This window comes from Pleurodeles waltl, chromosome 7 (assembly GCF_031143425.1).
Source record: "Pleurodeles waltl isolate 20211129_DDA chromosome 7, aPleWal1.hap1.20221129, whole genome shotgun sequence".
In the NCBI taxonomy this organism is placed as follows: Eukaryota; Metazoa; Chordata; class Amphibia; order Caudata; family Salamandridae; genus Pleurodeles; species Pleurodeles waltl.
Window position 1 is genome coordinate 431,851,866 of NC_090446.1, and position 26,243 is coordinate 431,878,108.

Below are 26,243 nucleotides of genomic sequence, written 5' to 3' on the forward strand. Positions count from 1 at the left end.
CTCAGCAGTTGAAGATATCAAGATGGATGGATTGTTGTTCAGCCGCTCAGTGCTGCAAAAGGAACTTGGATTCAGATTGACTACCTGTTTGCTTTTCCTGGAGGTAAAGTCTTATTTATTCTTAGAAAGTGATGATGCATATAAACAACTGTGAATTATGAGAATGATGGAAAAGTTGATAACAGCACATTTTCTACTGTTCTGAAGCATTTCCTAGCTCATTAACCGTTAATTTTCGAGACAAATATCACTTGCTAGCTTTTATGCTAAAGCAGGCCAAATGATGTTTAAAACACTCCCCGCGGCATTTAAACTCAGTTTTCATTGACTTCTATCCAGATTCAAATATGAGCATTTTTCTGCCTTAGGGCAGCATGTATATCCCTCCAAAAGGCTTATTTAAGCTTAGAAAGTTGTAAACCATATAAACTACCACAAAGTAAAGGAATGGCGGAACAGTTGATAACAGCACATTTTCTACGGTTCTGAAGCATTTCCTCGCTCACTAGCCATTAATTTGAAGACATGTATCACATGCTCGTTTGTATGCTAAAGATCGCCAAATGGTGTTTAAAACAATCCCCGCAGGATTTAAAAGCTGTTTTCATTGACTTTAATCCACATTCAAATATGAGCATTATCTGCTAGAGGGGGGATCATATATTTCCCTCTAAAAGGCTTATTTAAATTTAGAAAGTGGTAAACCATATAAACTACCACAAAGTAAAGGAATGGTGAAACATTTGATAACAGCACAGTTTTTTACTGTTCTGAAGCATTTCCTAGCTCATTAACTATTCATTTTCAACACAAATATTACTTGTTCGCTTTTATGCTAAAGAAGGCCAAATGATGTTTAAAACAATCCCCGCTGCATTTAAACGCTGTTTTCATTGACCTAAATCCAGATTCAAATATGAGCATTTTTCTGCCTTAGGGCAGCACGTATATCGCTCTAAAAGGCTTATTTAAGCTTAGAAAGTGATACAGCATATAAACTACCACAAAGTATAGGAATTGTGGAACATTTGATAACAGCACATTTTCTACTGTTCTGAAGCATTTACTCGCTCACTAGCCATTAATTTTGAAGACATATATCACTTGCTCCTTGTATGCTAAAGCACGCCAAAGGTGTTTAAAACACTCCCCGCGGGATTTGAAAGCTGTTTTCATTGACTTTAATCCACATTCAAATATGAGCATTATCTGCATTAGGGGAGCATGTATATCCCTCCAAAAGGCTTATTTAAGCTTAGAAAGTGATACAGCATATAAACTACCACAAAGTATAGGAATTGTGGAACATTTGATAACAGCACATTTTCTTCTGTTCTGAAGCATTTCCTAGATCATTAACCATTAATTTTCGAGACACATATCACTTGCTCGCCTTTATGCTAAAGCAGGCCAAATGATGTTTAAAACAATTCCCACTGCATTTAAACGCTGTTTTCATTGACTTAAATCCAAATTCAAATATGAGCATTTTTCTGCCTTAGGGCAGCACGTATATCGCTCTAAAAGGCTTATTTAAGCTTAGAAAGTGGTAAACCATATAAACTACCGCAAAGTAAAGGGATGGTGGATCATTTGATAACAGCACATTTTCTACTGTTCTGAAGCATTTCCTAGATCATTAACCATTAATTTTCGAGACACATATCTCTTGCTCGCTTTTATGCTAAAGCAGGCCAAATGATGTTTAAAACAATTCCCACTGCATTTAAACGCTGTTTTCATTGACTTAAATCCAGATTCAAATATGAGCATTTTTCTGCCTTACGGCAGCACGTGTATCGCTCTAAAAGGCTTATTTAAGCTTAGAAAGTGATACAGCATATAAACTACCACAAAGTATAGGAATTGTGGAACATTTGATAACAGCACATTTTCTACTGTTCTGAAGCATTTACTCGCTCACTAGCCATTAATTTTGAAGACATATATCACTTGCTCCTTGTATGCTAAAGCACGCCAAAGGTGTTTAAAACACTCCCCGCGGGATTTGAAAGCTGTTTTCATTGACTTTAATCCACATTCAAATATGAGCATTATCTGCATTAGGGGAGCATGTATATCCCTCAAAAGGCTTATTTAAGCTTAGAAAGTGATACAGCATATAAACTACCACAAAGTATAGGAATTGTGGAACATTTGATAACAGCACATTTTCTACTGTTCTGAAGCATTTACTCGCTCACTAGCCATTAATTTTGAAGACATATATCACTTGCTCGCTTGTATGCTAAAGCACGCCAAAGGTGTTTAAAACACTCCCCGCGGGATTTGAAAGCTGTTTTCATTGACTTTAATACACATTCAAATATGAGCATTATCTGCCTTAGGGAGCATGTATATCCCTCTAAAAGGCTTATTTAAGCTTAGAAAGTGGTAAACCATATTAACTACCACAAAGTAAAGGATGGTGGAACATTTGATAACAGCACATTTTCTACTGTTCTGAAGCATTTCCTAGCTCACTAGCCATTAATTTTGAAGACATATATCACTTGCTCCTTGTATGCTAAAGCACGCCAAAGGTGTTTAAAACACTCCCCGCGGGATTTGAAAGCTGTTTTCATTGACTTTAATCCACATTCAAATATGAGCATTATCTGCATTAGGGGAGCATGTATATCCCTCCAAAAGGCTTATTTAAGCTTAGAAAGTGATACAGCATATAAACTACCACAAAGTATAGGAATTGTGGAACATTTGATAACAGCACATTTTCTACTGTTCTGAAGCATTTACTCGCTCACTAGCCATTAATTTTGAAGACATATATCACTTGCTCGCTTGTATGCTAAAGCACGCCAAAGGTGTTTAAAACACTCCCCGCGGGATTTGAAAGCTGTTTTCATTGACTTTAATCCACATTCAAATATGAGCATTATCTGCCTTAGGGGAGCATGTATATCCCTCTAAAAGGCTTATTTAAGCTTAGAAAGTGGTAAACCATATTAACTACCACAAAGTAAAGGAATGGTGGAACATTTGATAACAGCACATTTTCTACTGTTCTGAAGCATTTCCTAGCTCACTAACCATTAATTATCTACATAAATATCACTTGCTCGCTTGTATGCTAAAGTACGCCAAATGGTGTTTAAACCAGTCCCCGCGGTCTTTAAACGCTGTTTTCATTGTCTTCAATCCAGATTCAAATACGAGGATTTTCTGCAATAGGAGAGCACGACTACCGCTCTAAACGACTTATTTGAGCTGAGAAAGTGATAATGCTTATAAACAACTATGAAGTTCGAGAATGATGGAAAAGTTGATAACAGCACATTATCTAATGTTGTGAAGCATTTCCGAGCTTAATAGCCGTTAATTTTGAAGACAAATATCACTTGCTCTCATGTATGCTAAAACACGCCAAAAGATGTTTAAAACACTCCCCGCTGCTTTTAAAAACTGTTTTCATTGACTTTAATCCAGATTGAAATATGAGCATTATCTGCATATTTAGGGGCATATTTTTACTCTGTTAGCGCCGGATTTGCGTCGTTTTTTTTTACGCAAATCCTACGCAAAGCTATCTCCATATTTATACTTTGCGTTAGACCTGTCTAGCGCCAAAGATCTTGGAGTTTGCGTCATTTTTTTGCGTGGACACCTACCTTGCGCTAATGATATGCAAGGTAGGCGTTCCCTTCTAAAAAAATGACGCACGGGAGTGGGCGGGTCAAAAAAAATGACGTCCAGCCGCTTTTGCGTCATTTTTTAACCCCTGGTCAGGGCAGGCTTGTTAAGGGACCTGTGGGCTCGGAAGGAGCCCAGAGGTGCCTCCCACGACCCCAGGGACACCCCCTGCCACCCTTGCCCACACCAGGAGGACGCCCAAGGATGGAGGGACCCATCCCAGGGAATTTCAGGTAAGTATTTTTTCGTTTTGTTTTGGTGGTGTTTTGTTTTGGGCCTGATTTGTGCCCCCCTACATGCCACTTTGCCCAATGACCATGCCCAGGGGACATAAGTCCCCTGGGCATGGCCATTGGGCAAGGGGGCATGACTCCTATCTTTGCTAAGACAGGAGTCATTTCAATGGGGAGCAAGCATTAATCAATTTTTTCTTACAGTTTCCCTTCCAAATCCTGCAACCCCATCACCACAACTACAGTCCAATCATTCCTAGATACTCATTCACTATTCCATTGTACAGGCTCTATAAAAACCAACAAGAACAAGAGCTAGTTCAGCAAGCAGATTTAAAGCCTCTCTTTGGATTTATGTTGATGCTGCTGCCCTCTAGTGATGTTATATGGCAACTGCAGCATAATCACAGGATTGAGATAGGGGCAGTCCTATGCAAATAATCTCCTCCCATGATTACTTCTCTGGGCTTCCATAGTGGTACGATGTAGGACTTTCAACAAATGGTCTTCAGAAGATTTCTAAAGTTTCCAAATTGTCTTAGGCTAAGGGTTAATCCAGTCGAAGGCCTTCAAATAAGGACACCACCCTCACTTAGCAGGGTCCAGAATTACCTGTAGTAATACTATATACAGAACATGGCTGTTCGTGGGCGTTTGTGGGCTTACTTTAAAGACTTACCTGGCAGGGGAGACATCATGGTGACGTGGTTGTTTTCTCTGTGGTATGCGAGGTGGAGGTTCCAGTGTTTCCAGCGAGTGGAGCTCTGTTCTACAGCGTGAAGTCGGGCACCCTTCCAGAAGGGATCTCTGCGAAGATGGCGGCTAATCGAGTGCGCCGAAATGACGTGAGGTTCTCAGCAGTTGAAGATATCAAGATGGATGGATTGTTGTTCAGCCGCTCAGTGCTGCAAAAGGAACTTGGATTCAGATTGACTACCTGTTTGCTTTTCCTGGAGGTAAAGTCTTATTTATTCTTAGAAAGTGATGATGCATATAAACAACTGTGAATTATGAGAATGATGGAAAAGTTGATAACAGCACATTTTCTACTGTTCTGAAGCATTTCCTAGCTCATTAACCGTTAATTTTCGAGACAAATATCACTTGCTAGCTTTTATGCTAAAGCAGGCCAAATGATGTTTAAAACACTCCCCGCGGCATTTAAACTCAGTTTTCATTGACTTCTATCCAGATTCAAATATGAGCATTTTTCTGCCTTAGGGCAGCATGTATATCCCTCCAAAAGGCTTATTTAAGCTTAGAAAGTTGTAAACCATATAAACTACCACAAAGTAAAGGAATGGCGGAACAGTTGATAACAGCACATTTTCTACGGTTCTGAAGCATTTCCTCGCTCACTAGCCATTAATTTTGAAGACATGTATCACATGCTCGTTTGTATGCTAAAGATCGCCAAATGGTGTTTAAAACAATCCCCGCGGGATTTAAAAGCTGTTTTCATTGACTTTAATCCACATTCAAATATGAGCATTATCTGCTAGAGGGGGGATCATATATTTCCCTCTAAAAGGCTTATTTAAATTTAGAAAGTGGTAAACCATATAAACTACCACAAAGTAAAGGAATGGTGAAACATTTGATAACAGCACATTTTTTACTGTTCTGAAGCATTTCCTAGCTCATTGACTATTCATTTTCAACACAAATATTACTTGTTCGCTTTTATGCTAAAAAAGGCCAAATGATGTTTAAAACAATCCCCGCTGCATTTAAACGCTGTTTTCATTGACCTAAATCTAGATTCAAATATGAGCATTTTTCTGCCTTAGGTCAGAACGTATATCCCTTTAAAAGGCTTGTTTAAGCTTAGAAAGTGATACAGCATGTAAACTACCACAAAGTATAGGAATTGTGGAACATTTGATAACAGCACATTTTCTACTGTTCTGAAGCATTTCCTCGCTCACTAGCCATTAATTTTCAAGACATATATCACTTGCTCGCTTGTATGCTAAAGCACGCCAAATGGTGTTTAAAACACTCCCCGCGGGATTTAAAAGCTGTTTTCATTTACTTTAATCCACATTCAAATATGAGCATTATCTGCTATAGGGGGGATCATATATTTCCCTCTAAAAGGCTTATTTAAATTTAGAAAGTGGTAAACCATATAAACTACCACAAAGTAAAGGAATGGTGAAACATTTGATAACAGCACATTTTTTACTGTTCTGAAGCATTTCCTAGCTCATTAACTATTCATTTTCAACACAAATATTACTTGTTCGCTTTTATGCTAAAGAAGGCCAAATGATGTTTAAAACAATCCCCGCTGCATTTAAACGCTGTTTTCATTGACCTAAATCCAGATTCAAATATGAGCATTTTTCTGCCTTAGGGCAGAACGTATATCCCTCTAAAAGGCTTATTTAAGATTAGAAAGTTATACAGCATGTAAATTACCACAAAGTATAGGAATTGTGGAACATTTGATAACAGCACATTTTCTTCTGTTCTGAAGCATTTCCCAGCTCATTAACCATTACATTTCGAGACACATATCACTTGCTCGCTTTTATGCTAAAGCAGGCCAAATGATGTTTAAAACAATTCCCACTGCATTTAAACGCTGTTTTCATTGACTTAAATCCAGATTCAAATATGAGCATTTTTCTGTCTTAGGGCAGCACGTATATCGCTCTAAAAGGCTTATTTAAGCTTAGAAAGTGGTAAACCATATAAACTACCGCAAAGTAAAGGGATGGTGGATCATTTGATAACAGCACATTTTCTACTGTTCTGAAGCATTTCCTAGCTCACTAACCATTAATTTTCTACATAAATATCACTTGCTCGCTTGTATGCTAAAGTACGCCAAATGGTGTTTAAACCAGTCCCCGCGGTCTTTAAACTCTGTTTTCATTGTCTTCAATCCAGATTCAAATACGAGGATTTTCTGCAATAGGAGAGCACGACTACCGCTCTAAACGACTTATTTGAGCTGAGAAAGTGATAATGCTTATAAACAACTATGAAGTTCGAGAATGATGGAAAAGTTGATAACAGCACATTATCTAATGTTTTGAAGCATTTCCGAGCTTAATAGCCGTTAATTTTGAAGACAAATATCCCTTGCTCTCATGTATGCTAAAACACGCCAAAAGATGTTTAAAACACTCCCCGCTGCTTTTAAAAACTGTTTTCATTGACTTTAATCCAGATTGAAATATGAGCATTATCTGCATATTTAGGGGCATATTTTTACTCTGTTAGCGCCGGATTTGCGTCGTTTTTTTTTTACGCAAATCCTACGCAAAGCTTTCTCCATATTTATACTTTGCGTTAGACCTGTCTAGCGCCAAAGATCTTGGAGTTTGCGTCATTTTTTAGCGTGGACACCTACCTTGCGCTAATGATATGCAAGGTAGGCGTTCCCTTCTAAAAAAAATGACGCACGGGAGTGGGCGGGTCAAAAAAAATGACGTCAAGCCGCTTTTGCGTCATTTTTTAATGCCTGGTCAGGGCAGGCGTTAAGGGACCTGTGGGCTCGGAAGGAACCCAGAGGTGCCCTCCCATGCCCCCAGGGACACCCCCTGCCACCCTTGCCCACCCCAGGAGGACGCCCAAGGATGGAGGGACCCATCCCAGGGAATTTCAGGTAAGTTCAGGTAAGTATTTTTTCGTTTTGTTTTGGTGGCGTTTTGTTTTGGGCCTGATTTGTGCCCCCCTACATGCCACTATGCCCAATGACCATGCCCAGGGGACATAAGTCCCCTGGGCATGGCCATTGGGCAAGGGGGCATGACTCCTATCTTTGCTAAGACAGGAGTCATTTCAATGGGGAGCAAGCATTAATCAATTTTTTCTTAGTTTCCCTTCCAAGTCCTGCAACCCCATCACCACAACTACAGTCCAATCATTCCTAGATACTCATTCACTATTCCATTGTACAGGCTCTACAAAAACCAACAAGAACAAGAGCTAGTTCAGCAAGCAGATTTAAAGCCTCTCTTTGGATTTATGTTGATGCTGCTGCCCTCTAGTGATGTTATATGGCAACTGCAGCATAATCACAGGATTGAGAAATGGGCAGTCCTATGCAAATAATCTCCTCCCATGATTACTTCTCTGGGCTTCCATAGTGGTACGATGTAGGACTTTCAACAAATGGTCTTCAGAAGATTTCTAAAGTTTCCAAATTGTCTTAGGCTAAGGGTTGTTCCAGTCGAAGGCCTTCAGATAAGGACCCCACCCTCACTTAGCAGGGTCCAGAATTACCTGTAGTAATACTATATACAGAACATGGCTGTTCGTGGGCGTTTGTGGGCTTACTTTAAAGACTTACCTGGCAGGGGAGATATCATGGTGACGTGGTTGTTTTCTCTGTGGTATGCGAGGTGGAGGTTCCAGTGTTTCCAGCGAGTGGAGCTCTGTACTTCAGCGTGAAGTCGGGCACCCTTCCAGAAGGGATCTCTGCGAAGATGGCGGCTAATCGAGTGCGCCGAAATGACGTGAGGTTCTCAGCAGTTGAAGATATCAAGATGGATGGATTGTTGTTCAGCCGCTCAGTGCTGCAAAAGGAACTTGGATTCAGATTGACTACCTGTTTGCTTTTCCTGGAGGTAAAGTCTTATTTATTCTTAGAAAGTGCTGATGCATATAAACAACTGTGAATTATGAGAATAATGGAAAAGTTGATAACAGCACATTTTCTACTGTTCTGAAGCATTTCCTAGCTCATTAACCGTTAATTTTCGAGACAAATATCACTTGCTAGCTTTTATGCTAAAGCAGGCCAAATGATGTTTAAAACACTCCCCGCGGCATTTAAACTCTGTTTTCATTGACTTCTATCCAGATTCAAATATGAGCATTTTTCTGCCTTAGGGCAGCATGTATATCCCTCCAAAAGGCTTATTAAGGCTTAGAAAGTGGTAAACCATATAAACTACCACAAAGTAAAGGAATGGCGGAACAGTTGATAACAGCACATTTTCTACTGTTCTGAAGCATTTCCTCGCTCACTAGCCATTAATTTTGAAGACATATATCACTTGCTCGTTTGTATGCTAAAGCACGCCAAATGGTGTTTAAAACACTCCCCGCGGGATTTAAAAGCTGTTTCATTGACTTTAATCCACATTCAAATATGAGCATTATCTGCCTTAGGGGGGATCATATATATCCCTCTAAAAGACTTATTTAAGTTTAGAAAGTGGTAAACCATATAAACTACCACAAAGTAAAGTAATGGTGAAACATTTGATAACAGCACATTTTTTACTGTTCTGAAGCATTTCCTAGCTCATTAACTATTCATTTTCAATTCAAATATTACTTGTTCGCTTTTATGCTAAAGCAGGCCAAATGATGTTTAAAACAATCCCCGCTGCATTTAAACGCTGTTTTCATTGACCTAAATCTAGATTCAAATATGAGCATTTTTCTGCCTTAGGTCAGAACGTATATCCCTTTAAAAGGCTTGTTTAAGCTTAGAAAGTGATACAGCATGTAAACTACCACAAAGTATAGGAATTGTGGAACATTTGATAACAGCACATTTTCTACTGTTCTGAAGCATTTCCTCGCTCACTAGCCATTAATTTTGAAGACATATATCACTTGCTCGCTTGTATGCTAAAGCACGCCAAATGGTGTTTAAAACACTCCCCGCGGGATTTAAAAGCTGTTTTCATTGACTTTAATCCACATTCAAATATGAGCATTATCTGCCTTAGGGGAACATGTATATCCCCTCTAAAAGGCTTATTTAAGCTTAGAAAGTGGTAAACCATATAAACTACCGCAAAGTAAAGGGATGGTGGATCATTTGATAACAGCACATTTTCTACTGTTCTGAAGCATTTCCTAGCTCATTAACCATTTAATTTCGAGACACATATCACTTGCTCGCTTGTATGCTAAAGCACGCCAAATGGTGTTTAAAACACTCCCCGCTGGATTTAAAAGCTGTTTTCATTTACTTTAATCCACATTCAAATATGAGCATTATCTGCCTTAGGGGAACATGTATAGCCCCTCTAAAAGGCGTATTTAAGCTTAGAAAGTGGTAAACCATATAAACTACCGCAAAGTAAAAGGATGGTGGATCATTTGATAACAGCACATTTTCTACTGTTCTGAAGCATTTCCTAGCTCATTAACCATTAAGGCCCGTATTTATACTTTTTGACGCTAAACTGCGCTAACGTAGTTTAGCGTCAAAAAGTTTAGCGCCGGCTAACGCCATTCTGAAGTGCCATGCGGGCGCCGTATTTATTGAATGGCGTTAGCTGGCGCTAGCAGACCGGCGCTGCCTGGTGTGCGTGGAAAAAAACCACGTACACCAGGCAGCGCCGGCGTTGGGGAAAATGGCGTTAGGGCGTCTTAAAGTGGTGCAAGTCAGGTTGACGCAAAAAAATCGCCTCCACCCGATTTGCGCCATTTTTAACGACGCCCAGATGCCATTTACATGACTCCTGTCTTAGTAAAGACAGGAGTCATGCCCCCTTGCCCAATGGCCATGCCCAGGGGACTTATGTCCCCTGGGCATGGTCATTGGGCATTGAGGCATGTAGGGGGGCACAAATCAGGCCCCCTATGCCAAAAAAAATTAAAAAAAATAAAAAATTATACTTACCTGAATGTCCCTGGGATGGGTCCCTCCATCCTTGGGTGCCCTCCTGGGGTGGGCAAGGGTGGCAGGGGGGGTCCCTGGGGGCATGGGAGGGCAGCTGTGGGCTCATTTTGAGCCCACAGGTCCCTTAACGCCTGCCCTGACCCAGTCGTTAAAAAGAGGCGCAAATGCGGGGTTCTTTGCCCCGCCCACTCCCGGGCGTGATTTTTGCCCAGGAGTATAAATACGACGCATTTGTGTCAGTCATTTTTTTGGACGGGAACGCCTACCTTGCATCTCATTAACGCAAGGAAGGCGTTCACGCAAAAAAATGACGCTCTTTCCTCATACTTTGGCGCTAGACGCGTCTAACGCCAAAGTATAAATATGGCGTTAGTTTTGCGCCGAATTTGCGTCGAAAAAAACGATGCAAATTTGGCGCAAACGGAGTATTAATATGCCCCCGATTTGCGAGACACATATCACTTGCTCGCTTTTATGCTAAAGCAGGCCAAATGATGTTTAAAACAATTCCCACTGCATTTAAACGCTGTTTACATTTACTTAAATCCAGATTCAAATATGAGCATTTTTCTGCCTTAGTGCAGATTTGCATCGTTTTTTTTAACGCAAATCCTACGCAAAGCTATCTCCATATTTATACTTTGCGTTAGACCTGTCTAGCGCCAAAGATCTTGGAGTTTGCGTCATTTTTTAGCGTGGACACCTACCTTGCGCTAATGATATGCAAGGTAGGCGTTCCCTTCTAAAAAAATGACGCACGGGAGTGGGCGGGTCAAAAAAAATGACGTCCAGCCGCTTTTGCGTCATTTTTTAACGCCTGGTCAGGGCAGGCGTTAAGGGACCTGTGGGCTCGGAAGGAGCCCAGAGGTGCCCTCCCATGCCCCCAGGGACACCCCCTGCCACCCTTGCCCACCCCAGGACGACGCCCAAGGATGGAGGGACCCATCCCAGGGAATTTCAGGTAAGTTCAGGTAAGTATTTTTTCGTTTTGTTTTGGTGGCGTTTAGTTTTGGGCCTGATTTGTGCCCCCCTACATGCCACTATGCCCAATGACCATGCCCAGGGGACATAAGTCCCCTGGGCATGGCCATTGGGCAAGGGGGCATGACTCCTATCTTTGCTAAGACAGGAGTCATTTCAATGGGGAGCAAGCATTAATCAATTTTTTCTTACAGTTTCCCTTCCAAATCCTGCAACCCCATCACCACAACTACAGTCCAATCATTCCTAGATACTCATTCACTATTCCATTGTACAGGCTCTACAAAAACCAACAAGAACAAGAGCTAGTTCAGCAAGCAGATTTAAAGCCTCTCTTTGGATTTATGTTGATGCTGCTGCCCTCTAGTGATGTTATATGGCAACTGCAGCATAATCACAGGATTGAGATAGGGGCTGTCCTATGCAAATAATCTCCTCCCATGATTACTTCTCTGGGCTTCCATAGTGGTACGATGTAGGACTTTCAACAAATGGTCTTCAGAAGATTTCTAAAGTTTCCAAATTGTCTTAGGCTAAGGGTTGTTCCAGTCGAAGGCCTTCAGATAAGGACACCACCCTCACTTAGCAGGGTCCAGAATTACCTGTAGTAATACTATATACAGAACATGGCTGTTCGTGGGCGTTTGTGGGCTTACTTTAAAGACTTACCTGGCAGGGGAGACATCATGGTGACGTGGTTGTTTTCTCTGTGGTATGCGAGGTGGAAGTTCCAGTGTTTCCAGCGAGTGGAGCTCTGTTCTACAGCGTGAAGTCGGGCACCCTTCCAGAAGGGATCTCTGCGAAGATGGCGGCTAATCGAGTGCGCCGAAATGACGTGAGGTTCTCAGCAGTTGAAGATATCAAGATGGATGGATTGTTGTTCAGCCGCTCAGTGCTGCAAAAGGAACTTGGATTCAGATTGACTACCTGTTTGCTTTTCCTGGAGGTAAAGTCTTATTTATTCTTAGAAAGTGATGATGCATATAAACAACTGTGAATTATGAGAATGATGGAAAAGTTGATAACAGCACATTTTCTACTGTTCTGAAGCATTTCCTAGCTCATTATCCGTTAATTTTCAACACAAATATTACTTGTTCGCTTTTATGCTAAAGAAGGCCAAATGATGTTTAAAACAATCCCCGCTGCATTTAAACGCTGTTTTCATTGACCTAAATCTAGATTCAAATATGAGCATTTTTCTGCCTTAGGTCAGAACGTATATCCCTTTAAAAGGCTTGTTTAAGCTTAGAAAGTGATACAGCATGTAAACTACCACAAAGTATAGGAATTGTGGAACATTTGATAACAGCACATTCTCTCGTAGGGGATTTCCATGTATAGTCATAAGCACTGAATAGTTCCGCGCGCCTGCGGGGACCCCGGAGCACTGTTGTGTAGTATATTCTTAAGTGCAATCATCAGCTCCTTGACAAAAAGGTCTGTGAAAAACACTTAAGAATAACAATGTGCAGCCTATGTGAACAGCTACACAGGCCAAATTGTTAGAAGAAAAAAACAGTTGTAGTGTAAATTTCACGTTTAAACCTCTATTTATTCTATAAATACATAAATAAATACATTCTCATATTTTATTTACACCTCTCATGAGAATAAAACAATGTAGGGCAGTGTAGCCCATAGGCTGCCATTATACAGAATGAAAATAGAGCTGTGCCTTTAAGAAAGTAAAGTCTTCCTGTTTCCCATCATGCACAGCAAAAGGCAGTTGCCTCAGTTCTTTTTTCCGGCTCCTTTCTGACAGGACCCTGAAGCATTGAGCTCTACCTCACAAAATCCTTTTGTGACAGAAATTCATTTAAAATCTTTTGAATTTCATTTTCACTCGACGTTTTTAACATTGAGTGATAATTTTCTGCTTTTTTCTGTTAGATTCTGACAGAATTTTGAGGTTTTTCTACTTCAGAAATGCCTTCACTGTTTGACAAATGTCCTTCTTGTGGCAGAAAAAAGGCCAAAACAGATCCACATCGGGTCTGCATAATTTGCCTTCCATCCAGCCACAAACCGGAGTCGTGTGACATCTGCAAAACCTTCTCCAGAAGGACCCTTCGTGACAGGAAGAAGATCCGACTCCAGGCGAAAGAGGACAGGAGGAAAAGTGGTCATTCTACCACAGAGCGAGGAGAAGGTCAGTCTTCTACCAGGGCTCACACTGGTTCCTCTATAACTCCGACCAGACCGGCTCAAAAACGGCACAGGTCTCCGACGACGTCGAGGGCGTCGACGTCGAGGCAAGGAACGGCGCCAACATGCTCGCCGTCGAGGAGTGGTTCGCCGGCGAGAAAGAGACATCGCTCGCCGTCGACGACGATTTCGCCGTCGAGACGGCGTGGACTTTCGCCGTCGAGATCTGGGTCACCGTCGACACGGCGAGGACGTTCCACGTCGAGGAGATCTGAATCCGGTTCGCCGTCGAAACGGCGAGATCGATCAACGTCGAGGGGTGCTCGACGTCGTAGACGTTCACCGTCATCACGGCGACGTCGAGGGTCGTCGTCGAGAGATTCTCAACGGCGAGAAGAATCGACGGCGAAGGACACTCGCCGTCACCGTACTTCGACGTCGAGGAGTGTGTCGACGTCGAGACAATCAAAAAGACCTAGGAGGGTTTATACAACCTCAGAATCCTCGGCTTCAATCATCCTCCTTCCAGCGTCTCCACAACTCTCTCCTCGACAATCACCATTGCCACAGACGCCAGTAACACCTACGGCGCCTCTTCCGGCTCCGCCTGTAGAGTCTGTTTTGAGGACTCCAACGCGGTCTGTAAGACGTTCGGGACATTCCTCTAGACGCTCTTCTTCCTCTCGACACCGTCATGACCCACAGAGATCTCAGCATTCACATCACAGGCGTTCTTCTTCGTCTACACGGGACTACTCTCCAACCCTATCGGACTCACCGTCCCCGAGAGTGTCCCCCATAGATGATGTGAATACGTTCCAGGAGGTCTTAGTACGAGGGGCAACCAAGCTGAACATCCCGCTGGCGGTACCTGCCCCATCGACGTCAGTGATCTTCGAGACCTTGCATCACAGGACATCTTCCAGACCTTTGCTTCCACTGGTTCCAGGTCTCCTTGAACCAGCAATGGATATTTTCCTTGCACCGGCCGCAACAAAGTCTGCTCCTTCCAGACTTATTAAAAAATATCGTCCACCAGAACAAGATCCTCTATTCTTGAGGTCGGACCCAGTTCCTGATTCGGTGGTCATAGTAGCGGCAAAGAAACTGCATTCAACCTCACCATCTTCTTCTTCACCTCCAGATAAAGAGAGCAGAAAGATAGATGCTGCAGGACGAAAAGTATGCTCTACTGCAGCCGTCACGATGAAGGCAGCCAGCGCTACTGCGTTATTAGGGCGGTACGATCGTGCCCTCTGGGACTCTTTAATACAGTTTGCGGAACATCTTCCTAAGGATAAAAGGGAAGATTTCCTGGAGGTCGTGGGTGAGGGATCCATGGTGTCTAACCAAATTATAAGTGCTGCAGCTGACTCTTCGGTGCTATCCGCACACAATTATGCACACGGGATAGCGCTCAGAAGGCATGCATGGTTGAGACTTACATCACTCAAACCTGAAGCGCAGCAGAGAATACAAAACCTGCCTTTCTCGGGCTCCACCTTGTTCGGTTCTCATGCCGATGACGAGATGGCTAGAATGAAAGCTGAACTAGATACCTTGAAAGCGGTAGGGATGGAAAGACCGAAAGAACAAAGAAAGGTTTTCCGGCCATATCAACGACGACTTTTCACCCACCGGTATCAGTCGCCACACTGGATGTCTTCGCGCCCCCAGCAACAGCAACAACAGCAGTATCAAAGGGGTTTCTCTACTCAGCGAAGGTCGACAAGGGGTCGTTCAACACCTCAAACTCAGGCAACTCGACAGGCTCCCACGTCTAAGCCCTGAATCTTTGCTTCCCCCTCCTCCGTTATCCACTCCGGTAGGGGGAAGTATCTCAAATCATCTGGACGAGTGGCTACGCATCACAACAGACGCCTGGGTATTGAATATTGTGAGACATGGTTACGCTCTCAGATTCACCAGTCCTCCACCATCTGTTCCACCCAAAACAGCCAACCGCCATCTCGAAGCTCTACAGTTAGAGGTCAATATCCTATTGCAAAAAAGAGCCATAGAACCCGTTCCCATCAGCCAGCAAGGGAAGGGGATTTATTCGAGATATTTCCTTGTACCGAAAAAAGACAAACAAGAGTTTCGTCCCATCTTAGATCTGAGGACAGCAAACAAATGGATTCGCAAAGAAAAATTCAGGATGTTAGCCTTACACCAAATTTATCCACATCTACGTCAGGGCGACTGGCTATGTGCGATAGATCTTTGCGACGCTTACTTTCACATCCCAGTAACCAAGAAACATCGAAAATTCCTAAGGTTCACTGTCGGAAAACGCCATTACCAATTTGCAGTTCTACCTTTCGGCCTAAAATCAGCGCCAAGAACTTTTTCCAAATGCATGGCGGTAGTAGCCGCCCACTTGAGGAAACAGCGAATATTCGTCTACCCCTATCTAGACGATTGGCTCATAAAGGCCTCCAGTTGTCTCGAGACACAGCAACATTTCGAATGGACTCTACAACTGCTGCAAAAACTTGGTCTTCAAGTCAATCTCCTGAAATCTACAGCAACACCTGTTCAGAGGTTGCATTACTTAGGGGCCATTGTAGATACCAGGCTAGGAAAGGTGTTTCCTTCGGAGGAACGACGGTTATCGATTCTCCAGAAGTGCAAACAACTGCAGGAAAGACCTCAAGCCACTGCAAGAATAATAGCTTCTCTACTGGGCTCGATGGCGTCTTGTATCCATCTGGTTCCCAATGCTCGCCTCCATATGAGACCATTGCAGGAAAACCTGGAGGATCAGTGGTGTCAACTGAGGGACAATTGGGAGAACAAAGTCCTTCTTTCTCCTCACACCCTACAATCCCTCAAGTGGTGGTGTTTACCCAGCAATCTCTTAGTGGGGATTCCGTTCCAACAACGGCCCCCATCTCAAACCATCGTAACAGATGCGTCACTGATCGGATGGGGGGCGCACATGGAACATCTTCGAGTCCAAGGCGAGTGGTCAGAGAGAGAGAGTCTCTATCACATCAACCTGCTGGAACTTCGCGCAGTCCACCTTGCGCTCAAAGCCTTCCTTCCCTCTCTGAGAACGGAAACTCTCCTTCTCCAGACAGACAACGTGGCCACTATGTACTACGTGAACAAACAAGGAGGCACCAGGTCCAGAATTTTATCCAGAGAGGCTCAGACAATCTGGCATTGGCTTCTAGCCAGGAACCTGTCACTAGTGGCAACTCACCTGCCCGGCATCCAGAATGTTCAAGCGGATGCCCTCAGTCGGGTAATGGACGAGAACCACGAATGGGTACTACACGACGACGTCGTTCATTCCATTTTCGCACTCTGGGGTACCCCCTCTACAGACCTATTCGCAACCCCAGAAAACAAAAAATGCCAAAACTTCGCCTCCAGATATTACCATCCAGGGACACTGGGGAATGCCCTGTGGATAAGCTGGTCAGGAGCATTTCTTTACGCCTTTCCACCGCTTCCCCTGATTCCGGCGGTCCTCCAGAAGCTGTCCAATGTTCAGACCAAAATGATCCTAATTGCTCCGGAGTGGCCACGCCAGTGGTGGTTCCCAGACCTTCTTCACCGGTCACTCAAACCACACATCAGGCTACCATATCGTCCGGACCTTCTCACGAAGTTCAGAGGGCAGATATCTCATCCCAACCCCTCATCGTTGAGTTTGGCAGCATGGCTCCTGAGCTAGTGCAATATGGACACTTGAACCTACCTCAGGATTGTATGGAAATTCTGAAGGAAGCAAAGCGCCCTTCCACACGATCAGCCTATGCAAGCAAGTGGAAGAGATTCTGCATTTGGTGTTTACACAACAACATTGACCCGGTTTCCTGTGGAGAACAATCTATCCTGCCATACTTGTTAAGTTTGGCAAAATCGGGCTTACAACTGTCGTCAATAAAAGTTCACTTGGCGGCTGTCACAGCATACAGAAAGAGTCCTTCACAAACTTCCTTTTTTCGGATTCCGATTATTAAGGATTTCCTAGAAGGTTTAAAGAAGGTTTTTCCCCCCATTAGAAAGCCTTCTCCTCCATGGGAACTGAACGTTGTCTTATCACGTCTGATGCTGCCGCCATTCGAGCCAATACATAAGGCATCGCTGCAACATCTCACATGGAAAGCTGCTTTTCTGGTGGCAATCACTTCAGCGCGTAGGGTCAGCGAAATCCAGGCCCTTTGCGCTCAGGAACCCTACACGGTTTTTCATTCTGCAAAAGTGGTAATGAGAACTCATCCAAAATTTTTACCTAAGGTAGTCTCCGACTTCCATGTGAACCAAACAATTTCATTACCGACTTTCTTTCAGAATCCAGCTACTCCTGCTGAGAGAACTCTGCACTCTCTGGATGTAAAGAGAGTATTGAAATTTTACTTGGACAGGACAAAAAGCTTACGAAAATCACAACAGCTTTTTATTAACTATGGCCCAATCAGAACAGGTTTGGGTACATCTAAACAATCTTTATCCAGGTGGATTGTTTCATGTATAATGTTATGTTATCAGTTAGCAAACAAATCCCTTGGTGGTAGGCCAAAAGCCCACTCTACCAGAGGGAAAGCAGCTACTGTAGCCTTGATGAGAAATGTCCCTTTGGCAGAAATATGCAAGGCTGCCACTTGGAGGTCGGTCCATACCTTTACTAAGCATTACTGCCTTGATACAGACGCTAGGGCAGATGCTCAGGTTGGGCAGGCTTTGCTCAAGAATTTGTTTGCATGATTCATGTTTTTCTCAGTATTCTTATATCTACTCCACCGCGGTTATGGGGATGGGCTTGCTACTCTATTCAGTGCTTATGACTATACATGGAAATCCCCTACGAGAGAAGAAATGGTTTCTTACCTGTAACTCCAGTTCTCTCGTAGGGGTATTTCCATGATAGTCATAAGCAACCCTCCCTCCTCCCCGGTGGAGTTGACATAGAACATGAATATTATGGAGGTTGGTACTCCAACAAATGTTTTGTTTTTTCTTCATGTCAGGTTAATAGCCTCCAAAAAAGAACTGAGGCAACTGCCTTTTGCTGTGCATGATGGGAAACAGGAAGACTTTACTTTCTTAAAGGCACAGCTCTATTTTCATTCTGTATAATGGCAGCCTATGGGCTACACTGCCCTACATTGTTTTATTCTCATGAGAGGTGTAAATAAAATATGAGAATGTATTTATTTATGTATTTATAGAATAAATAGAGGTTTAAACGTGAAATTTACACTACAACTGTTTTTTTCTTCTAACAATTTGGCCTGTGTAGCTGTTCACATAGGCTGCACATTGTTATTCTTAAGTGTTTTTCACAGACCTTTTTGTCAAGGAGCTGATGATTGCACTTAAGAATATACTACACAACAGTGCTCCGGGGTCCCCGCAGGCGCGCGGAACTATTCAGTGCTTATGACTATCATGGAAATACCCCTACGAGAGAACTGGAGTTACAGGTAAGAAACCATTTCTTTTCTACTGTTCTGAAGCATTTCCTCGCTCACTAGCCATTAATTTTGAAGACATATATCACTTGCTCGCTTGTATGCTAAAGCACGCCAAATGGTGTTTAAAACACTCCCCGCGGGATTTAAAAGCTGTTTTCATTGACTTTAATCCACATTCAAATATGAGCATTATCTGCCTTAGGGGAACATGTATATCCCCTCTAAAAGGCTTATTTAAGCTTAGAAAGTGGTAAACCATATAAACTACCGCAAAGTAAAGGGATGGTGGATCATTTGATAACAGCACATTTTCTACTGTTCTGAAGCATTTCCTAGCTCATTAACCATTTAATTTCGAGACACATATCACTTGCTCGCTTGTATGCTAAAGCACGCCAAATGGTGTTTAAAACACTCCCCGCTGGATTTAAAAGCTGTTTTCATTTACTTTAATCCACATTCAAATATGAGCATTATCTGCCTTAGGGGAACATGTATATCCCCTCTAAAAGGCTTATTTAAGCTTAGAAAGTGGTAAACCATATAAACTACCGCAAAGTAAAAGGATGGTGGATCATTTGATAACAGCACATTTTCTACTGTTCTGAAGCATTTCCTAGCTCATTAACCATTAAGGCCCGTATTTATACTTTTTGACGCTAAACTGCGCTAACGTAGTTTAGCGTCAAAAAGTTTAGCGCCGGCTAACGCCATTCTGAAGTGCCATGCGGGCGCCGTATTTATTGAATGGCGTTAGCCGGCGCTAGCAGACCGGCGCTGCCTGGTGTGCGTGGAAAAAAACCACGTACACCAGGCAGCGCCGGCGTTGGGGAAAATGGCGTTAGGGCGTCTTAAAGTGGTGCAAGTCAGGTTGACGCAAAAAAATCGCCTCCACCCGATTTGCGCCATTTTTAACGACGCCCAGATGCCATTTACATGACTCCTGTCTTAGTAAAGACAGGAGTCATGCCCCCTTGCCCAATGGCCATGCCCAGGGGACTTATGTCCCCTGGGCATGGTCATTGGGCATTGAGGCATGTAGGGGGGCACAAATCAGGCCCCCTATGCCAAAAAAAATAAAAAAAAATAACAAATTATACTTACCTGAATGTCCCTGGGATGGGTCCCTCCATCCTTGGGTGCCCTCCTGGGGTGGGCAAGGGTGGCAGGGGGGGTCCCTGGGGGCATGGGAGGGCAGCTGTGGGCTCATTTTGAGCCCACAGGTCCCTTAACGCCTGCCCTGACCCAGTCGTTAAAAAGAGGCGCAAATGCGGGGTTCTTTGCCCCGCCCACTCCCGGGCGTGATTTTTGCCCGGGAGTATAAATACGACGCATTTGTGTCACAGTCATTTTTTTGGACGGGAACGCCTACCTTGCATCTCATTAACGCAAGGAAGGCGTTCACGCAAAAAAATGACGCTCTTTCCTCATACTTTGGCGCTAGACGCGTCTAACGCCAAAGTATAAATATGGCGTTAGTTTTGCGCCGAATTTGCGTCGAAAAAAACGATGCAAATTTGGCGCAAACGGAGTATAAATATGCCCCCCGATTTGCGAGACACATCACTTGCTCGCTTTTATGCTAAAGCAGGCCAAATGATGTTTAAAACAATTCCCACTGAATTTAAACGCTGTTTACATTTACTTAAATCCAGATTCAAATATGAGCATTTTTCTGCCTTAGTGCAGATTTGCATCGTTTTTTTTAACGCAAATCCTACGCAAAGCTATCTCCATATTTGTACTTTGCGTTAGACCTGTCTAGCGCCAAAGATCTTGGAGTTTGCGTCATTTTTTAGCGTGGACACCTACCTTGCGCTAATGATATGCAAGGTAGGCGTTCCCTTCTAAAAAAATGACGCACGGGAGTGGGCGGGTCAAAAAAAATGACGTCCAGCCGCTTTTGCGTCATTTTTTAACGCCTGGTCAGGGCAGGCGTTAAGGGACCTGTGGGCTCGGAAGGAGCCCAGAGGTGCCCTCCCATGCCCCCAGGGACACCCCCTGCCACCCTTGCCCACCCCAGGAGGACGCCCAAGGATGGAGGGACCCATCCCAGGGAATTTCAGGTAAGTTCAGGTAAGTATTTTTTCGTTTTGTTGGCGTAGGGGGGCCTGATTTGTGCACCCCTACATGCCACTATGCCCAATGACCATGCCCAGGGGACATAAGTCCCCTGGGCATGGCCATTGAGCAAGGGGGCATAACTCCTATCTTTGCTAAGACAGGAGTCATTTCAATGGGGAGCAAGCATCTGTGCATTAATCAATTTTTTCTTGCAGTTTCCCTTCCAAATCCTGCAACCCCTTCACCACAACTACAGTCCAATCATTCCCAGATACTCATTCACTATTCCATTGTACAGGCTCAACAAAAACCAACAAGAACAGAGCTAGTTCAGCAAGCAGATTTAAAGCCTCTCTTTGGATTTATGTTGATTCTGCTGCCCTCTAGTGATGTTATATGGCAACTGCAGCATAATCACAGGATTGAGAAAGGGGCAGTCCTCTGCAAATAATCTTCTCCCATGATTACTTCTCTGGGCTTCCGTGGTGGAACGATGAGAGGGCCTTCAACAAATGGTCTTCAGCAGATTTCTAAAGTTGCCAAATTGTCTTAGGCTTGTTCCAGTCGAAGGCCTTCAGATAAGGACCCCACCCTCACTTAGCAGGGTCCAGAATTACCGGCAGTAATCCTCTATACAGAACGTGGGTTTTTGTGGGCCTACTGTAAAGACTGCATGCTAAAACTGGGATGTCTAAAGTCTCAGTCCTGGTCTTGCTGTCAGAGGCACAGTATAACATAGCATGCCAGACATGGCCATGCAATGCCATGCCAAACCAACTGTCTCTTCCCAGCACTTGCTGCATTATGCATTTTTCAAAACATAGTCAATCAGAGGACTGACTTTGTCCTTTTCTATCACTTCAAAATTCAACATGCTCCCTTCTGACTGCAGCTAATAAGGGCTCTTTCACCTGCACAAAATGTTACCCTGCATTAAATCAAAACCATTCAACCTATTTTATTATCTGCATGGCACCTTCCTCACATAATACAGCTCAATTCCGGCCCCCCTTAGGATTATTTGTGCTCTCCAGAACACCAATTTGAAGAAACAACGAATACATTCATAAATGAAGATAAGACCTTGCTCCTATTTAAACTACTTGAGCAAAAGGAGGGAGGTGGCTGGTGGTGGTGGGGGGCGGCAAGATTTGTAAATGTGCCCAACTAATGCAATCAAAAAATGACTTAAATCGTTCCTGTATTTTTTTTTCAGTAAAAATAATCTTTTTACTTGCAAAAAATCCAAATACTGTATTTTTTTCCATCTAAACATACTTTAATGGTGGTGGTTGGATTCGACCCCTGTCCAGGGGTAGGTTCCTGCACCAAAGGCACTAAACTTTGCCACTGAGCTACAGGCTCTTGATGGGTTTCAGTTGTGCAAGAGCCCCTATCAGCATCTGACAGGCCATGGTGTCATTGCTCATGGCTTGCCACTGCAGAGGACACATCATAACCATGATATAGGGAAGATTTGACAAGCTGGAGATAAGAAAGCCTGTCTGGTCCAGTGGGTAAGTTCCTGCCTTCCATCCAGACAAGCAGGGTTCGATTCCCAGGCCTGACAGATGACACACTCAATCTCTCAGCAAGCATCTGTGCATTAATCACTTTTTTCTTGCAGTTTTCCTTCCAAATCCTGCAACCCCTTCACCACAACTACAGTCCAATAATTCCTCGATACTCATTCACTCAGTCATTCCACTCCTCCATTCTACAGTCTCAACAAAAACCAACAAGAACAAGAGCTAGTTCAGCAAGCAGATTTAAAGCCTCTCTTTGGATTTATGTTGATGCTGCTGCCCTCTAGTGATGTTATATGGCAACTGCAGCATAATCACAGGATTGAGAAAGGGGCAGTCCTATGCAAATAATCTCCTCCCATGATTACTTCTCTGGGCTTCCATAGTGGTACGATGTAGGACTTTCAACAAATGGTCTTCAGCAGATTTCTAAAGTTTCCAAATTGTCTTAGGCTAAGGGTTGTTCCAGTCGAAGGCCTTCAGATAAGGACCCCACCCTCACTTAGCAGGGTCCAGAATTACCTGTAGTAATACTCTATACAGAACATGGCTGTTCGTGGGCGTTTGTGGGCTTACTTTAAAGACTTACCTGGCAGGGGAGACATCATGGTGACGTGGTTGTTTTCTCTGTGGTATGCGAGGAGGAGGTTCCAGTGTTTCCAGCGAGTGGAGCTCTGTACTTCAGCGTGAAGTCGGGCACCCTTCCAGAAGGGATCTCTGCGAAGATGGCGGCTAATCGAGTGCGCCGAAATGCCGTGAGGTTCTCAGCAGTTGAAGATATCAAGATGGATGGATTGTTGTTCAGCCGCTCAGTGCTGCAAAAGGAACTTGGATTCAGATTGACTACCTGTTTGCTTTTCCTGGAGGTAAAGTCTTATTTATTCTTAGAAAGTGATGATGCATATAAACAACTGTGAATTATGAGAATGATGGAAAAGTTGATAACAGCACATTTTCTACTGTTCTGAAGCATTTCCTAGCTCATTAACCGTTAATTTTCGAGACAAATATCACTTGCTAGTTTTTATGCTAAAGCAGGCCAAATGATGTTTAAAACACTCCCCGCGGCATTTAAACTCAGTTTTCATTGACTTCTATCCAGATTCAAATATGAGCATTTTTCTGCCTTAGGGCAGAACGTATATCCCTTTAAAAGGCTTGTTTAAGCTTAGAAAGTGATACAGCATGTAAACTGCCACAAAATAAAGGGATGGTGGATCATTTGATAACAGCACATTTTCTTCTGTTCTGAAGCATTTCCCAGCTCATTAACCATTAATTTTGAAGACATATATCACTTGCTCGTTTGTATGCTAAAGCACACCAAATGGTGTTTAAAACACTCCCCGTGGGATTTAAACGCTGTTTTCATTGACTTAAATCCAGATTCAAATATGAGCATTTTTCTGCCTTAGGGCAGCACGTATATCGCTCTAAAAGGCTTATTTAAGCTTAGAAAGTGGTAAACCATATAAACTACCGCAAAGTAAAGGGATGGTGGATCATTTGATAACAGCACATTTTCTACTGTTCTGAAGCAATTCCTAGCTCATTAACCATTAAGGCCCGTATTTATACTTTTTGACGCTAAACTGCGCTAACGCAGTTTAGCGTCAAAAAGTTTAGCGCCGGCTAACGCCATTCTGAAGTGCCATGCGGGTGCCGTATTTATTGAATGGCGTTAGCCGGCGCTAGCAGACCGGCGCTGCCTGGTGTGCGTGGAAAAAAACCACGTACACCAGGCAGCGCCGGCGTTGGGGAAAATGGCGTTAGGGTGTCTTAAAGTGGTGCAAGTCAGGTTGACGCCAAAAAATCGCCTCCACCCGATTTGCGCCATTTTTAACGACGCCCAGACGCCATTTACATGACTCCTGTCTTAGTAAAGACAGGAGTCATGCCCCCTTGCCTAATGGCCATGCCCAGGGGACTTATGTCCCCTGGGCATGGTCATTGGGCATTGAGGCATGTAGGGGGGCACAAATCAGGCCCCCCCATGCCACAAAAAAAAAAAAAAGAAAAAAAAATGATACTTACCTGAATGTCCCTGGGATGGGTCCCTCCATCCTTGGGTGTCCTCCTGGGGTGGGCAAGGGTGGCAGGGGGGGTCCCTGGGGGCATGGGAGGGCAGCTGTGGGCTCATTTTGAGCCCACAGGTCCCTTAACGCCTGCCCTGACCCAGGCGTTAAAAAGAGGCGCAAATGCGGGGTTCTTTGCCCCGCCCACTCCCGGGCGTGATTTTTGCCCGGGAGTATAAATACGACGCATTTGTGTCGCAGTCATTTTTTTGGACGGGAACGCCTACCTTGCATCTCATTAACGCAAGGAAGGCGTTCACGCAAAAAAATGACGCTCTTTCCTCATACTTTGGCGCTAGACGCGTCTAACGCCAAAGTATAAATATGGCGTTAGTTTTGCGCCGAATTTGCGTCGAAAAAAACGATGCAAATTTGGCGCAAACGGAGTATAAATATGCCCCCAAATTTCGAGACACATATCACTTGCTCGCTTTTATGCTAAAGCAGGCCAAATGATGTTTAAAACAATTCCCACTGCATTTAAAAGCTGTTTTCATTGACTTTAATCCACATTCAAATATGAGCATTATCTGCCTTAGGGGAGCATGTATATCCCCTCTAAAAGGCTTATTTAAGCTTAGAAAGTGGTAAACCATATAAACTACCGCAAAGTAAAGGGATGGTGGAACATTTGATAACAGCACATTTTCTACTGTTCTGAAGCATTTCCCAGCTCACTAACCATTAATCTTCGAGACACATATCACTTGCTCGCTTTTATGCTAAAGCAGGCCAAATGATGTTTAAAACAATTCCCACTGCATTTAAATGCTGTTTTCATTGACTTAAATCCAGATTCAAATATGAGCATTTTTCTGCCTTAGGGCAGCACGTATATCGCCCTAAAAGGCTTATTTAAGCTTAGAAAGTGATACAGCATATAAACTACCACAAAGTATGGGAATTGTGGAACATTTGATAACAGCACATTTTCTACTGTTCTGAAGCATTTCCTCGCTCACTAGCCATTAATTTTGAAGACATATATCAATTGCTCGCTTGTATGCTAAAGCACGCCAAATGGTGTTTAAAACACTCCCCGCGGGATTTAAAAGCTGTTTCATTGACTTTAATCCACATTCAAATATGAGCATTATCTGCCTTAGGAGAGCAAAACTACCGCTCTAAAAGGCTTATTTGAGCTGAGAAAGTGATAATGCTTATAAACAACTATGAAGTTCGAGAATGATGGAAAAGTTGATAACAGCACATTATCTAATGTTTTGAAGCATTTCCGAGCTTAATAGCCATTAATTTTGAAGACAAATATCACTTGCTCGCTTGTATGCTAAAACACGCCAAAAGATGTTTAAAACACTCCCCGCTGCTTTTAAAAACTGTTTTCATTGACTTTAATCCAGATTGAAATATGAGCATTATCTGCATATTTAGGGGCATATTTTTACTCTGTTAGCGCCGGATTTGCGTCGTTTTTTTTTACGCAAATCCTACGCAAAGCTATCTCCATATTTATACTTTGCGTTAGACCTGTCTAGCGCCAAAGATCTTGGAGTTTGCGTCATTTTTTAGCGTGG

At 43.3% G+C, this 26,243-nt stretch overlaps 1 long non-coding RNA gene across 1 annotated transcript in view; it reads right to left on the minus strand.

Moving 5' to 3' along the window:
- The window catches only part of LOC138304148 (uncharacterized), a 28,755-nt gene continuing 2,512 nt past the window's right edge, over positions 1-26,243 (minus strand). Inside the window, exons 2-6 of the long non-coding RNA XR_011205507.1 lie at positions 23,223-23,448; positions 12,136-12,361; positions 8,191-8,416; positions 4,564-4,789; positions 1-52 (exon numbers count right to left, since the gene is read on the minus strand). This is a non-coding gene — a long non-coding RNA (uncharacterized lncRNA). The remainder of the gene's footprint in view (positions 53-4,563; positions 4,790-8,190; positions 8,417-12,135; positions 12,362-23,222; positions 23,449-26,243) is intronic.